The 12,391-nt window shown below is 43.7% G+C and overlaps 29 non-coding genes across 29 annotated transcripts; all 29 read right to left on the reverse strand.

Annotated features, from left to right (window-relative positions):
• Window positions 1-610: 610 nt before the first annotated feature.
• On the reverse strand, window positions 611-698 carry trnay-gua (transfer RNA tyrosine (anticodon GUA)). Its single transcript is given in 2 exon segments — window positions 611-646; window positions 662-698. It is a non-coding gene; the product is annotated as a tRNA-Tyr (tRNA).
• Window positions 699-1,045: 347 nt separating this feature from the next.
• Window positions 1,046-1,133, reverse strand: trnay-gua (transfer RNA tyrosine (anticodon GUA)). The gene is given in 2 exon segments: window positions 1,046-1,081; window positions 1,097-1,133. It is a non-coding gene; the product is annotated as a tRNA-Tyr (tRNA).
• Window positions 1,134-1,389: 256 nt separating this feature from the next.
• On the reverse strand, window positions 1,390-1,477 carry trnay-gua (transfer RNA tyrosine (anticodon GUA)). Its single transcript is given in 2 exon segments — window positions 1,390-1,425; window positions 1,441-1,477. It is a non-coding gene; the product is annotated as a tRNA-Tyr (tRNA).
• Window positions 1,478-1,847: 370 nt separating this feature from the next.
• Window positions 1,848-1,935, reverse strand: trnay-gua (transfer RNA tyrosine (anticodon GUA)). Its single transcript is given in 2 exon segments — window positions 1,848-1,883; window positions 1,899-1,935. It is a non-coding gene; the product is annotated as a tRNA-Tyr (tRNA).
• Window positions 1,936-2,198: 263 nt separating this feature from the next.
• On the reverse strand, window positions 2,199-2,286 carry trnay-gua (transfer RNA tyrosine (anticodon GUA)). Its single transcript is given in 2 exon segments — window positions 2,199-2,234; window positions 2,250-2,286. It is a non-coding gene; the product is annotated as a tRNA-Tyr (tRNA).
• Window positions 2,287-2,432: 146 nt separating this feature from the next.
• trnay-gua (transfer RNA tyrosine (anticodon GUA)) lies at window positions 2,433-2,520 on the reverse strand. Its single transcript is given in 2 exon segments — window positions 2,433-2,468; window positions 2,484-2,520. It is a non-coding gene; the product is annotated as a tRNA-Tyr (tRNA).
• A 340-nt stretch (window positions 2,521-2,860) lies between these two features.
• Window positions 2,861-2,948, reverse strand: trnay-aua (transfer RNA tyrosine (anticodon AUA)). The gene is given in 2 exon segments: window positions 2,861-2,896; window positions 2,912-2,948. It is a non-coding gene; the product is annotated as a tRNA-Tyr (tRNA).
• Window positions 2,949-3,600: 652 nt separating this feature from the next.
• On the reverse strand, window positions 3,601-3,688 carry trnay-gua (transfer RNA tyrosine (anticodon GUA)). Its single transcript is given in 2 exon segments — window positions 3,601-3,636; window positions 3,652-3,688. It is a non-coding gene; the product is annotated as a tRNA-Tyr (tRNA).
• Window positions 3,689-4,308: 620 nt separating this feature from the next.
• trnay-gua (transfer RNA tyrosine (anticodon GUA)) lies at window positions 4,309-4,396 on the reverse strand. Its single transcript is given in 2 exon segments — window positions 4,309-4,344; window positions 4,360-4,396. It is a non-coding gene; the product is annotated as a tRNA-Tyr (tRNA).
• A 351-nt stretch (window positions 4,397-4,747) lies between these two features.
• trnay-gua (transfer RNA tyrosine (anticodon GUA)) lies at window positions 4,748-4,835 on the reverse strand. Its single transcript is given in 2 exon segments — window positions 4,748-4,783; window positions 4,799-4,835. It is a non-coding gene; the product is annotated as a tRNA-Tyr (tRNA).
• A 256-nt stretch (window positions 4,836-5,091) lies between these two features.
• On the reverse strand, window positions 5,092-5,179 carry trnay-gua (transfer RNA tyrosine (anticodon GUA)). Its single transcript is given in 2 exon segments — window positions 5,092-5,127; window positions 5,143-5,179. It is a non-coding gene; the product is annotated as a tRNA-Tyr (tRNA).
• Window positions 5,180-5,546: 367 nt separating this feature from the next.
• On the reverse strand, window positions 5,547-5,634 carry trnay-gua (transfer RNA tyrosine (anticodon GUA)). Its single transcript is given in 2 exon segments — window positions 5,547-5,582; window positions 5,598-5,634. It is a non-coding gene; the product is annotated as a tRNA-Tyr (tRNA).
• A 263-nt stretch (window positions 5,635-5,897) lies between these two features.
• Window positions 5,898-5,985, reverse strand: trnay-gua (transfer RNA tyrosine (anticodon GUA)). Its single transcript is given in 2 exon segments — window positions 5,898-5,933; window positions 5,949-5,985. It is a non-coding gene; the product is annotated as a tRNA-Tyr (tRNA).
• Window positions 5,986-6,131: 146 nt separating this feature from the next.
• Window positions 6,132-6,219, reverse strand: trnay-gua (transfer RNA tyrosine (anticodon GUA)). Its single transcript is given in 2 exon segments — window positions 6,132-6,167; window positions 6,183-6,219. It is a non-coding gene; the product is annotated as a tRNA-Tyr (tRNA).
• Window positions 6,220-6,570: 351 nt separating this feature from the next.
• trnay-gua (transfer RNA tyrosine (anticodon GUA)) lies at window positions 6,571-6,658 on the reverse strand. The gene is given in 2 exon segments: window positions 6,571-6,606; window positions 6,622-6,658. It is a non-coding gene; the product is annotated as a tRNA-Tyr (tRNA).
• Window positions 6,659-6,902: 244 nt separating this feature from the next.
• trnay-gua (transfer RNA tyrosine (anticodon GUA)) lies at window positions 6,903-6,990 on the reverse strand. The gene is given in 2 exon segments: window positions 6,903-6,938; window positions 6,954-6,990. It is a non-coding gene; the product is annotated as a tRNA-Tyr (tRNA).
• A 328-nt stretch (window positions 6,991-7,318) lies between these two features.
• Window positions 7,319-7,406, reverse strand: trnay-gua (transfer RNA tyrosine (anticodon GUA)). The gene is given in 2 exon segments: window positions 7,319-7,354; window positions 7,370-7,406. It is a non-coding gene; the product is annotated as a tRNA-Tyr (tRNA).
• Window positions 7,407-7,669: 263 nt separating this feature from the next.
• trnay-gua (transfer RNA tyrosine (anticodon GUA)) lies at window positions 7,670-7,757 on the reverse strand. Its single transcript is given in 2 exon segments — window positions 7,670-7,705; window positions 7,721-7,757. It is a non-coding gene; the product is annotated as a tRNA-Tyr (tRNA).
• A 339-nt stretch (window positions 7,758-8,096) lies between these two features.
• Window positions 8,097-8,184, reverse strand: trnay-gua (transfer RNA tyrosine (anticodon GUA)). The gene is given in 2 exon segments: window positions 8,097-8,132; window positions 8,148-8,184. It is a non-coding gene; the product is annotated as a tRNA-Tyr (tRNA).
• A 352-nt stretch (window positions 8,185-8,536) lies between these two features.
• Window positions 8,537-8,624, reverse strand: trnay-gua (transfer RNA tyrosine (anticodon GUA)). Its single transcript is given in 2 exon segments — window positions 8,537-8,572; window positions 8,588-8,624. It is a non-coding gene; the product is annotated as a tRNA-Tyr (tRNA).
• Window positions 8,625-8,887: 263 nt separating this feature from the next.
• trnay-gua (transfer RNA tyrosine (anticodon GUA)) lies at window positions 8,888-8,975 on the reverse strand. The gene is given in 2 exon segments: window positions 8,888-8,923; window positions 8,939-8,975. It is a non-coding gene; the product is annotated as a tRNA-Tyr (tRNA).
• A 366-nt stretch (window positions 8,976-9,341) lies between these two features.
• On the reverse strand, window positions 9,342-9,429 carry trnay-gua (transfer RNA tyrosine (anticodon GUA)). The gene is given in 2 exon segments: window positions 9,342-9,377; window positions 9,393-9,429. It is a non-coding gene; the product is annotated as a tRNA-Tyr (tRNA).
• A 263-nt stretch (window positions 9,430-9,692) lies between these two features.
• On the reverse strand, window positions 9,693-9,780 carry trnay-gua (transfer RNA tyrosine (anticodon GUA)). Its single transcript is given in 2 exon segments — window positions 9,693-9,728; window positions 9,744-9,780. It is a non-coding gene; the product is annotated as a tRNA-Tyr (tRNA).
• Window positions 9,781-10,119: 339 nt separating this feature from the next.
• trnay-gua (transfer RNA tyrosine (anticodon GUA)) lies at window positions 10,120-10,207 on the reverse strand. Its single transcript is given in 2 exon segments — window positions 10,120-10,155; window positions 10,171-10,207. It is a non-coding gene; the product is annotated as a tRNA-Tyr (tRNA).
• A 351-nt stretch (window positions 10,208-10,558) lies between these two features.
• trnay-gua (transfer RNA tyrosine (anticodon GUA)) lies at window positions 10,559-10,646 on the reverse strand. The gene is given in 2 exon segments: window positions 10,559-10,594; window positions 10,610-10,646. It is a non-coding gene; the product is annotated as a tRNA-Tyr (tRNA).
• A 256-nt stretch (window positions 10,647-10,902) lies between these two features.
• On the reverse strand, window positions 10,903-10,990 carry trnay-gua (transfer RNA tyrosine (anticodon GUA)). Its single transcript is given in 2 exon segments — window positions 10,903-10,938; window positions 10,954-10,990. It is a non-coding gene; the product is annotated as a tRNA-Tyr (tRNA).
• Window positions 10,991-11,361: 371 nt separating this feature from the next.
• trnay-gua (transfer RNA tyrosine (anticodon GUA)) lies at window positions 11,362-11,449 on the reverse strand. Its single transcript is given in 2 exon segments — window positions 11,362-11,397; window positions 11,413-11,449. It is a non-coding gene; the product is annotated as a tRNA-Tyr (tRNA).
• A 263-nt stretch (window positions 11,450-11,712) lies between these two features.
• On the reverse strand, window positions 11,713-11,800 carry trnay-gua (transfer RNA tyrosine (anticodon GUA)). Its single transcript is given in 2 exon segments — window positions 11,713-11,748; window positions 11,764-11,800. It is a non-coding gene; the product is annotated as a tRNA-Tyr (tRNA).
• Window positions 11,801-12,188: 388 nt separating this feature from the next.
• On the reverse strand, window positions 12,189-12,276 carry trnay-gua (transfer RNA tyrosine (anticodon GUA)). Its single transcript is given in 2 exon segments — window positions 12,189-12,224; window positions 12,240-12,276. It is a non-coding gene; the product is annotated as a tRNA-Tyr (tRNA).
• Window positions 12,277-12,391: the final 115 nt, after the last annotated feature.

Consider the following 12,391-nt stretch of genomic DNA (forward strand, 5'->3'; position numbering starts at 1 on the left):
AACCGCCTACAATCGACGTGGGAGAAATAAAACTAGCTTTTATCGCATTCCTAAGCCTATTTCTGGAAGGCGGGGAAGCATTAATTGTTGCAATTAACCAATGTTGATGTAGACTCTAGAGATTTAAGCGTTAAATAAATAATGTATGTGTGCCCTGGCACACCATTATCATCATTTCATGACCCAAGCAAACAACTTTTTATACTGAAATAAATACAGCTACAACTTATTAAATACAAATATAGAATATATAGCGGTAAAGTTTAGATCCATGAAGGAAAGACGAAAGTGAATGAATGTTTATAACTGAATACATTTACATAAACATTTGTTTTGTTTTGTATTACATTTTTGATGAATTAAGTAATGTTTATGACAACCTTTTTCCATGTGAGATATAACACACATTTATCATTTCTTTTCAAAAATGTTTTTTCAAACCGTAACTTAACTACTTTATCTGTATTCTGGCTTGGCTCTTGGTGAGGGCGGTCGCATTTGTTTCCCCTCCAGTCTTCTCTCTGCTTGCTCTCTTTGTCTTGTCTTGTCTATACTTTGTGGAGCCTCTTTCTCTGCACTGTCCTCCATGTATGTAAGCTCTCTAAAAACATCCTTCAAGCCGGATTTGAACCAGCGACCTAAGGATTTCAGCACTTTGTCACTACAGTCCTCCGCTCTACCAACTGAGCTATCGAAGGGATGATAGGTCATGAACGTATTGCAGGGTTAGAATGTAACCGCGCCAACTGCCGCGACCGCCCTCGTCATTATTAATGTTTTCTCCTCTGAGCCGGATTTTGTAACCAGCGACTTAAAAATTTCAGCAATTCACCTCTACAGTATCCCTCTGTAAAGCAAACATTTTTACATAAATTTCAAAACTTAACTACTTTATCTGTATTGTGGCTTGGCTCTTGATGAGGGCGGTCGCATTTTTCCCTCCTCCAGTCTTCTCCCTGCTTGCTCTCTTTGTCTTGTCTTGTCTATACTTTTTGGAGCCTCTTTCTCTGCACTGTCCTCCATGTATGTAAGCTCTCTAAAAATGTCCTTCAAGCCGGATTTGAACCAGCGACCTAAGGATTTCAGCACTTTGTCTCTACAGTCCTCCGCTCTACCAACTGAGCTATCGAAGGAATGAAGGTAATTAAACCAGCGACCTAAAAATTTCAGCAATTCATCTCGACAGTCTCCCTCTGTGAAGCAAACATTTTTACATAAATTTCAAAACTTAACTACTTTATCTGTATTGTGGCTTGGCTCTTGATGAGGGCGGTCGCATTTTTCCCCTCCAGTCTTCTCCCTGCTTGCTCTCTTTGTCTTGTCTTGTCTATACTTTTTGGAGCCTATTTCTCTGCACTGTCCTCCATGTATGTAAGCTCTCTAAAAATGTCCTTCGAGCCGGATTTGAACCAGCGACCTAAGGATTTCAGCACTTTGTCACTACAGTCCTCCGCTCTACCAACTGAGCTATCGAAGGGATGAAATGTATCGAAGAGATGAAATGTATCGAACGGATTGCAGGGTTCGAATGTAACCACGCCAACTGCCGCGACCGCCCTCGTCATTATTCATGTTTTCTCCTATGAGCCGGATTTTGTAACCAGCGACTTAAAAATTTCAGCAATTCACCTCTACAGTCTCCCTCTGGGAAGCAAACATTTTTACATAAATTTCAAACCGTAACTTCATTACTTTATCTGTATTGTGGCTTGGCTCTTGGTGAGGGCGGTCACATTTTTTTCCTCTCCAGTCTTCTCACTGCTTGCTCTCTTTGTCTTGTTTTGTCTATACTTTTTGGAGCCTCTTTCTCGGCACTGTCCTCCATGTATGTAAGCTCTCTAAAAACATCCTTCGAGCCGGATTTGAACCAGCGACCTAAGGATTTCAGCACTTTGTCACTACAGTCCTCCGCTCTACCAACTGAGCTATCGAAGGGATGAAGGTTTTTAAACCAGCGACCTAAAAATTTCAGCAATTCACCTCTCCAGTCACCGTCCACGAAGCAAACATTTTTACATACATTTCAAACTGTAACTTAACTACTTTATTTGTATTCTGGCTTGGCTCTTGGTGAGGGCGGTCACAATTGTTCCCCCTCCAGTCTTCTCACTGCTTGCTCTCTTGGTCTTGTCTTGTCTATACTTTTTGGAGCATCTTTCTCTGCACTGTCCTCCATGTATGTAAGCTCTCTAAAAATGTCCTTCGAGCCGGATTTGAACCAGCGACCTAAGGATTTCAGCACTTTGTCACTACAGTCCTCCTCTCTACCAACTGAGCTATCGAAGGGATGAAGGTATTGAAGCAACGACCTAAAAATTTCAGCAATTCACCTCTACAGTCTCCCTGCTTTCTCTTTTTGTCTTGTCTTGTCTATACTTTGTGGAGCCTCTTTCTCTGCACTGTCCTCCATGTATGTAAGCTCTCTAAAAACATCCTTCGAGCCGGATTTGAACCAGCGACCTAAGGATTTCAGCACTTTGTCACTACAGTCCTCCGCTCTACCAACTGAGCTATCGAAGGGATGAAATGTCGCGAACTGATTGCAGGGTTCGAATGTAACTGCGCCAACTGCCGCGACCGCCCTCGTCATTACTAATGTTTTCTCCTCTGAGCCAGATTTGGAACCAGCGACTTAAAAATTTCAGCAATTCACCTCTACAGTCTCCCTCTGCAAAGCAAATATTTTTACATAAATTTCAAACCGTAACTTAACTACTTTATCTGTATTCTGGCTTGACTCTTGGTGAGGGCAGTCCCTTCCAGTCTTCTCCCTGCTTTCTCTCTTTGTCTTGTCTTGTCTATACTTTTTGGAGCACCTTTCTCTGCACTGTCCTCCATGTATGTAAGCTCTCTAAAAATGTCCTTCGAGCCGGATTTAAACCAGCGACCTAAGGATTTCAGCACTTTGTCACTATAGTCCTCCGCTCTACCACCTGAGCTATCGAAGGGATGGAGGTAGTTGAACCAGCGACCTAAACATTTCAGCAATTCACCTCTACAGTCTCCCTCTGCAAGGCAAAAATGTTTACATAGATTTCAAACAATAACTTAACTACTGTATCTGTATTCTGGCTTGGCTCTTGGTGAGGGCGGTCCCTTCCAGTCTTCTCCCTGCTTTCTCTCTTTGTCTTGTCTTTACTTCGTGGAGCCTCTTTCTCTGCACTGTCCTCCATGGATGTAGGCTTTCTAAAAACATCCTTCGAGCCGGATTTGAACCAGCGACCTAAGGTCCTCCGCTCTACCAACTGAGCTATCGAAGGGATGAGATGTAGTGAACGGATTGCAGGGTTCGAATGTGACCGCGCCAACTGCCGCGACCGCCCTTGTCATTACTAATGTTTTCTCCTCTGAGCCGGATTTGGAACCAGCGACCTAAAAATTTCCACAATTCACCTCTACAGTCTCCCTCTGCAAAGCAAACATTTTTACATAAATTTCAAACTGTAACTTAACTACTTTATCTGTATTCTGGCTTGGCTCTTGGTGAGGGCAGTCCCTTCCAGTCTTCTCCCTGCTTTCTCTCTTTGTCTTGTCTTGTTTATACTTTTTGGAGCATCTTTCTCTGCACTGTCCTCCATGTATGTAAGCTCTCTAAAAACATCCTTCGAGCCGGATTTGAACCAGCGACCTAAGGATTTCAGCACTTTGTCACTACAGTCCTCCGCTCTACCAACTGAGCTATCGAAGGGATTAAAAATTGTGAACGTATGGCAGAGTTCGGATGTAACCGCGCCAACTGCCGCCACCGCCCTTGTCATTATTAATGTTTTCTCCTCTGAGCCGGATTTGGAACCAGCGACTTAAAAATTTCAGCAATTCACCTCTACAGTACCCCTCTGCAAAGCAAATATTTTTACATACATTTCAAAACTTAACTTAAATACTTTATCTGTATCTGTATCCAGCGACCTAAGGATTTCAGCACTTGGTCACTACAGTCCTCCGCTCTACCAACTGAGCTATCGAAGGGATGAAGGTGGAAACCGCGTTGCAGGGTTCGAATATAATCGCGCCAACTGCCGCGACCGCCCTCGTCATTACTAATGTTTTCTCCTCTGAGCCGGATTTGGAACCAGCGACTTAAAAATTTCAGCAATTCACCTCTACAGTCTCCCTCTGCAAAGCAAACATTTTTACATAAATTTTAAAGCGTAACTTAACTACTTTATCTGTATTCTGGCTTGGCTCTTGGTGAGGGCAGTCCCTTCCAGTATTCTCCCTGCTTTCTCTTTTTGTCTTGTCTTGTCTATACTTTGTGGAGCCTCTTTCTCTGCACTGTCCTCCATGTATGTAAGCTCTCTAAAAACATCCTTCGAGACGGATTTGAACCAGCGACCTAAGGATTTCAGCACTTTGTCACTACAGTCCTCCGCTCTACCAACTGAGCTATCGAAGGGATGAAATGTCGCGAACGGATTGCAGGGTTCGAATGTAACTGCGCCAACTGCCGCGACCGCCCTCGTCATTACTAATGTTTTCTCCTCTGAGCCGGATTTGGAACCAGCGACTTAAAAATTTCAGCAATTCACCTCTACAGTCTCCCTCTGCAAAGCAAATATTTTTACATAAACTTCAAACCGTAACTTAACTACTTTATCTGTATTCTGGCTAGACTCTTGGTTAGAGCGGTCGCATTTGTTTCCCCTCCAGTCTTCTCACTGCTTGCTCTCTTTGTCTTGTCTTGTCTATACTTTTTGGAGCCTCTTTCTCTGCACTGTCCTCCATGAATGTAAGCTCTCTAAAAACATCCTTCGAGCCGGATTTGAACCAGCGACCTAAGGATTTCAGCACTTTGTCTCTACAGTCCTCCGCTCTACCAACTGAGCTATCTAAGGAATGAAGGTATTTAAACCAGCGACCTAAAAATTTTAGCAATTCATCTCGACAGTCTCCCTCTGTGAAGCAAACATTTTTATATAAATTTCAAAACTTAACTACTTTATCTGTATTGTGGCTTGGCTCTTGATGAGGGCGGTCGCATTTTTCCCCTCCAGTCTTCTCCACGCTTGCTCTCTTTGTCTTGTCTTGTCTATACTTTTTGGAGCCTCTTTCTCTGCACTGTCCTCCATGTATGTAAGCTCTCTAAAAATGTCCTTCGAGCCGGATTTGAACCAGCGACCTAAGGATTTCAGCACTTTGTCTCTACAGTCCTCCGCTCTACCAACTGAGCTATCGAAGGGATGAAATGTATCGAAGAGATGAAATGTATCGAACGGATTGCAGGGTTCGAATGTAACCACGCCAACTGCCGCGACCGCCCTCGTCATTATTGTTTTCTCCTATGAGCCGGATTTTGTAACCAGCGACTTAAAAATTTCAGCAATTCACCTCTACAGTCTCCCTCTGGGAAGCAAACATTTTTACATAAATTTCAAACCGTAACTTCATTACTTTATCTGTATTGTGGCTTGGCTCTTGGTGAGGGTGGTCACATTTTTTTCCTCTCCAGTCTTCTCACTGCTTGCTCTCTTTGTCTTGTTTTGTCTATACTTTTTGGAGCCTCTTTCTCTGCACTGTCCTCCATGTACGTAAGCTCTCTAAAAACATCCTTCGAGCCGGATTTGAACCAGCGACCTAAGGATTTCAGCACTTTGTCACTACAGTCCTCCGCTCTACCAACTGAGCTATCGAAGGGATGAAAGTTTTTAAACCAGCGACCTAAAAATTTCAGCAATTCACCTCTCCAGTCACCGTCCACGAAGCAAACATTTTTACATACATTTCAAACTGTAACTTAACTACTTTATTTGTATTCTGGCTTGGCCCTTGGTGAGGGCGGTCGCAATTGTTCCCCCTCCAGTCTTCTCACTGCTTGCTCTCTTGGTCTTGTCTTGTCTATACTTTTTGGAGCATCTTTCTCTGCACTGTCCTCCATGTATGTAAGCTCTCTAAAAATGTCCTTCGAGCCGGATTTGAACCAGCGACCTAAGGATTTCAGCACTTTGTCACTACAGTCCTCCTCTCTACCAACTGAGCTATCGAAGGGATGAAGGTATGGAAGCAACGACCTAAAAATTTCAGCAATTCACCTCTACAGTCTCCCTGCTTTCTCTTTTTGTCTTGTCTTGTCTATACTTTGTGGAGCCTCTTTCTCTGCACTGTCCTCCATGTATGTAAGCTCTCTAAAAACATCCTTCGAGCCGGAGTTGAACCAGCGACCTAAGGATTTCAGCACTTTGTCACTACAGTCCTCCGCTCTACCAACTGAGCTATCGAAGGGATGAAATGTCGCGAACTGATTGCAGGGTTCGAATGTAACTGCGCCAACTGCCGCGACCGCCCTCGTCATTACTAATGTTTTCTCCTCTGAGCCAGATTTGGAACCAGGGACTTAAAAATTTCAGCAATTCACCTCTACAGTCTCCCTCTGCAAAGCAAATATTTTTACATAAATTTCAAACCGTAACTTAACTACTTTATCTGTATTCTGGCTTGACTCTTGGTTAGAGCGGTCGCATTTGTTTCCCCTCCAGTCTTCTCACTGCTTGCTCTCTTTGTCTTGTCTTGTCTATACTTTTTGGAGCCTCTTTCTCTGCACTGTCCTCCATGTATGTAAGCTCTCTAAAAATGTCCTTCGAGGCGGATTTGAACCAGCAACCTAAGGATTTCATCACTTTGTCGCTACAGTCCTCCGCTCTACCACCTGAGCTATCGAAGGGACGAAGGTAGTTGAACCAGGACCTAAAAATTTCAGCAATTCACCTCTACAAGGCAAACATTTTTACATAAATTTCAAACAATAACTTAACTACTTTATCTGTATTCTGGCTTGGCTCTTGGTGAGGGCGGTCACATTTTTTTCCTCTCCAGTCTTCTCTCTGCTGAGTCTCTTTGTCTTGTCTATACTTTTTGAAGCCTCTTTCTCTGCACTGTCCTCCATGTATGTAAGCTCTCTAAAAATGTCCTTCGAGCCGGATTTGAACCAGCGACCTAAGGATTTCAGCACTTTGTCTCTACAGTCCTCCGCTCTACCAACTGAGCTATCGAAGGGATGAAGGTGGAAAACGTGTTGCAGGGTTCGAATGTAACCGCGCCAACTGCTGCGACCGCCCTCGTCATTACTAATGTTTTCTCCTCTGAGCGGGATTTGGAACCAGCGACCTAAAAATTTCAGCAATTCACCTCTACAGTCTGCCTCTGCGGAGCAAACATTTTTACATAAATTTCAAACCGTAACTTAACTACTTTATCTGTATTCTGGCTTGGCTCTTGGTGAGGGCAGTCCCTTCCAGTCTTCTCTTTTTGTCTTGTTTTGTCTATACTTTGTGGAGCCTCTTTCTCTGCACTGTCCTCCATGTATGTAAACTCTCTAAAAACATCTTTCGAGCCGGATTTGAACCAGCGACCTAAGGATTTCAGCACTTTGTCTCTACAGTCCTCCGCTCTACCAACTGAGCTATCGAAAGAATGATGGTAATTAAACCAGCGACCTAAAAATTTCAGCAATTCACCTCGACAGTCTCCCTCTGTGAAGCAAACATTTTTACATAAATTTCAAACCGTAACTTAACTATTTTATCTGTATTCTGGCTTGGCTCTTGGTGAGGGCGGTCGCATTTGTTTCCCCTCCAGTCTTCTCCCTGCTTGCTCTCTTTGTCTTGTCTTGTCTATACTTTTTGGAGCCTCTTTCTCTGCACTGTCCTCCATGTATGTAAGCTCTCTAAAAACATCCTTCGAGCCGGATTTGAACCAGCGACCTAAGGATTTCAGCACTTGGTCACTACAGTCCTCCGCTCTACCAACTGAGCTATCGAAGGGATGAAGGTGGAAACCGCGTTGCAGGGTTCGAATATAATCGCGCCAACTGCCGCGACCGCCCTCGTCATTACTAATGTTTTCTCCTCTGAGCCGGATTTGGAACCAGCGACTTAAAAATTTCAGCAATTCACCTCTACAGTCTCCCTCTGCAAAGCAAACATTTTTACATAAATTTTAAACCGTAACTTAACTACTTTATCTGTATTCTGGCTTGGCTCTTGGTGAGGGCAGTCCCTTCCAGTCTTCTCCCTGCTTTCTCTTTTTGTCTTGTCTTGTCTATACTTTGTGGAGCCTCTTTCTCTGCACTGTCCTCCATGTATGTAAGCTCTCTAAAAACATCCTTCGAGCCGGATTTGAACCAGCGACCTAAGGATTTCAGCACTTTGTCACTACAGTCCTCCGCACTACCAACTGAGCTATCGAAGGGATGAAATGTCGCGAACGGATTGCAGGGTTCGAATGTAACTGCGCCAACTGCCGCGACCGCCCTCGTCATTACTAATGTTTTCTCCTCTGAGCCAGATTTGGAACCAGCGACTTAAAAATTTCAGCAATTCACCTCTACAGTCTCCCTCTGCAAAGCAAATATTTTTACATAAATTTCAAACCGTAACTTAACTACTTTATCTGTATTCTGGCTTGACTCTTGGTTAGAGCGGTCGCATTTGTTTCCCCTCCAGTCTTCTCACTGCTTGCTCTCTTTGTCTTGTCTTGTCTATACTTTTTGGAGCCTCTTTCTCTGCACTGTCCTCCCATGTATGTAAGCTCTCTAAAAACATCCTTCGAGCCGGATTTGAACCAGCGACCTAAGGATTTCAGCACTTTGTCACTACAGTCCTCCGCTCTACCAACTGAGCTATCGAAAGGATGAAGGTTTTTAAACCAGCGACCTAAAAATTTCAGCAATTCACCTCTCCAGTCACCGTCCACGAAGCAAACATTTTTACATAAATTTCAAACTGTAACTTAACTACTTTATTTGTATTCTGGCTTGGCTCTTGGTGAGGGCGGTCGCAATTGTTCCCCCTCCAGTCTTCTCACTGCTTGCTCTCTTGGTCTTGTCTTGTCTATACTTTTTGGAGCATCTTTCTCTGCACTGTCCTCCATGTATGTAAGCTCTCTAAAAATGTCCTTCGAGCCGGATTTGAACCAGCGACCTAAGGATTTCAGCACTTTGTCACTACAGTCCTCCTCTCTACCAACTGAGCTATCGAAGGGATGAAGGTATTGAAGCAACGACCTAAAAATTTCAGCAATTCACCTCTACAGTCTCCCTCTGGGAAGCAAACATTTTTACATACATTTCAAACCGTAACTTCATTACTTTATCGTGGCTTGGCTCTGAGCCGGATTTGGAACCAGCGACCTAAAAATTTCAGCAATTCACCTCTACAGTCTGCCTCTGCGGAGCAAACATTTTTACATAAATTTCAAACCGTAACTTAACTACTTTATCTGTATTCTGGCTTGGCTCTTGGTGAGGGCAGTCCCTTCCAGTCTTCTCTTTTTGTCTTGTTTTGTCTATACTTTGTGGAGCCTCTTTCTCTGCACTGTCCTCCATGTATGTAAACTCTCTAAAAACATCTTTTGAGCCGGATTTGAACCAGCGACCTAAGGATTTCAGCACTTTGTCTCTACAGTCCTCCGCTCTACCAACTGAGCTATCGAAAGAATGATGGTAATTAAACCAGCGACCTAAAAATTTCAGCAATTCACCTCGACAGTCTCCCTCTGTGAAGCAAACATTTTTACATAAATTTCAAACCGTAACTTAACTATTTTATCTGTATTCTGGCTTGGCTCTTGGTGAGGGCGGTCGCATTTGTTTCCCCTCCAGTCTTCTCCCTGCTTGCTCTCTTTGTCTTGTCTTGTCTATACTTTTTGGAGCCTCTTTCTCTGCACTGTCCTCCATGTATGTAAGCTCTCTAAAAACATCCTTCGAGCCGGATTTGAACCAGCGACCTAAGGATTTCAGCACTTGGTCACTACAGTCCTCCGCTCTACCAACTGAGCTATCGAAGGGATGAAGGTGGAAACCGCGTTGCAGGGTTCGAATATAATCGCGCCAACTGCCGCGACCGCCCTCGTCATTACTAATGTTTTCTCCTCTGAGCCGGATTTGGAACCAGCGACTTAAAAATTTCAGCAATTCACCTCTACAGTCTCCCTCTGCAAAGCAAACATTTTTACATAAATTTTAAACCGTAACTTAACTACTTTATCTGTATTCTGGCTTGGCTCTTGGTGAGGGCAGTCCCTTCCAGTCTTCTCCCTGCTTTCTCTTTTTGTCTTGTCTTGTCTATACTTTGTGGAGCCTCTTTCTCTGCACTGTCCTCCATGTATGTAAGCTCTCTAAAAACATCCTTCGAGCCGGATTTGAACCAGCGACCTAAGGATTTCAGCACTTTGTCACTACAGTCCTCCGCACTACCAACTGAGCTATCAAAGGGATGAAATGTCGTGAACGGATTGCAGGGTTCGAATGTAACTGCGCCAACTGCCGCGACCGCCCTCGTCATTACTAATGTTTTCTCCTCTGAGCCAGATTTGGAACCAGCGACTTAAAAATTTCAGCAATTCACCTCTACAGTCTCCCTCTGCAAAGCAAATATTTTTACATAAATTTCAAACCGTAACTTTACTACTTTATCTGTATTCTGGCTTGACTCTTGGTTAGAGCGGTCGCATTTGTTTCCCCTCCAGTCTTCTCACTGCTTGCTCTCTTTGTCTTGTCTTGTCTATACTTTTTGGAGCCTCTTTCTCTGCACTGTCCTCCATGTATGTAAGCTCTCTAAAAACATCCTTCGAGCCGGATTTGAACCAGCGACCTAAGGATTTCAGCACTTGGTCACTACAGTCCTCCGCTCTACCAACTGAGCTATCGAAGGGATGATGGTATTTAAACCAGCGACCTAAAAATTTCAGCAATTCACCTCGACAGTCTCCCTCTGTGAAGCAAACATTTTTACATAAGTTTCAAAACTTAACTACTTTTTCTGTATTGTGGCTTGGCTCTTGATGAGGGCGGTCGCATTTTTCCCCTCCAGTCTTCTCCCTGCTTGCTCTCTTTGTCTTGTCTTGTCTATACTTTTTGGAGCCTCTTTCTCTGCACTGTCCTCCATGTATGTAAGCTCTCTAAAAATGTCCTTCGAGCCGGATTTGAACCAGCGACCTAAGGATTTCAGCACTTTGTCTCTACAGTCCTCCGCTCTACCAACTGAGCTATCGAAGGGATGAAATGTATCGAAGAGATGAAATGTATCGAACGGATTGCAGGGTTCGAATGTAACCACGCCAACTGCCGCGACCGCCCTCGTCATTATTAATGTTTTCTCCTATGAACCGGATTTTGTAACCAGCGACTTAAAAATTTCAGCAATTCACCTCTACAGTCTCCCTCTGGGAAGCAAACATTTTTACATAAATTTCAAACCGTAACTTCATTACTTTATCTGTATTGTGGCTTGGCTCTTGGTGAGGGTGGTCACATTTTTTTCCTCTCCAGTCTTCTCACTGCTTGCTCTCTTTGTCTTGTTTTGTCTATACTTTTTGGAGCCTCTTTCTCTGCACTGTCCTCCCATGTATGTAAGCTCTCTAAAAACATCCTTCGAGCCGGATTTGAACCAGCGACCTAAGGATTTCAGCACTTTGTCACTACAGTCCTCCGCTCTACCAACTGAGCTATCGAAAGGATGAAGGTTTTTAAACCAGCGACCTAAAAATTTCAGCAATTCACCTCTCCAGTCACCGTCCACGAAGCAAACATTTTTACATACATTTCAAACTGTAACTTAACTACTTTATTTGTATTCTGGCTTGGCTCTTGGTGAGGGCGGTCGCAATTGTTCCCCCTCCAGTCTTCTCACTGCTTGCTCTCTTGGTCTTGTCTTGTCTATACTTTTTGGAGAATCTTTCTCTGCACTGTCCTCCATGTATGTAAGCTCTCTAAAAATGTCCTTCGAGCCGGATTTGAACCAGCGACCTAAGGATTTCAGCACTTTGTCACTACAGTCCTCCTCTCTACCAACTGAGCTATCGAAGGGATGAAGGTATTGAAGCAACGACCTAAAAATTTCAGCAATTCACCTCTACAGTCTCCCTCTGGGAAGCAAACATTTTTACATACATTTCAAACCGTAACTTCATTACTTTATCGTGGCTTGGCTCTGAGCCGGATTTGGAACCAGCGACTTAAAAATTTCAGCAATTCACCTCTACAGTCCCCCTCTGCAAAGCAAATATTTTTACATACATTTCAAAACTTTACTGAAATACTTTATCTGTATCCTGGCTTGGCTCTTGGTCAGGGCGGTCGCATTTGTTTCCCCTCCAGTCTTCTACCTGCTTTCTCTCTTTGTCTTGTCTTGTCTATACTTTTTGGAGCCTATTTCTCTGCACTGTCCTCCATGTATGTAAGCTCTCTAAAAATGTCCTTCGAGCCTGATTTGAACCAGCGACCTAAGGATTTCAGCACTTTGTCACTACAGTCCTCCACTCTACCAACTGAGCTATCGAAGGGATGAGACGTAAAGAACGGATTGCAGGGTTCGAATGTAACCGCGCCAACTGCCGCGACCACCCTCGTCATTATTAATGTTTTCTCCTCTGAGCCGGATTTGGAACCAGCCACCCA

The sequence above is a fragment of the Nerophis lumbriciformis genome, linkage group LG29, assembly GCF_033978685.3.
Source record: "Nerophis lumbriciformis linkage group LG29, RoL_Nlum_v2.1, whole genome shotgun sequence".
NCBI classification, from domain to species: Eukaryota; Metazoa; Chordata; class Actinopteri; order Syngnathiformes; family Syngnathidae; genus Nerophis; species Nerophis lumbriciformis.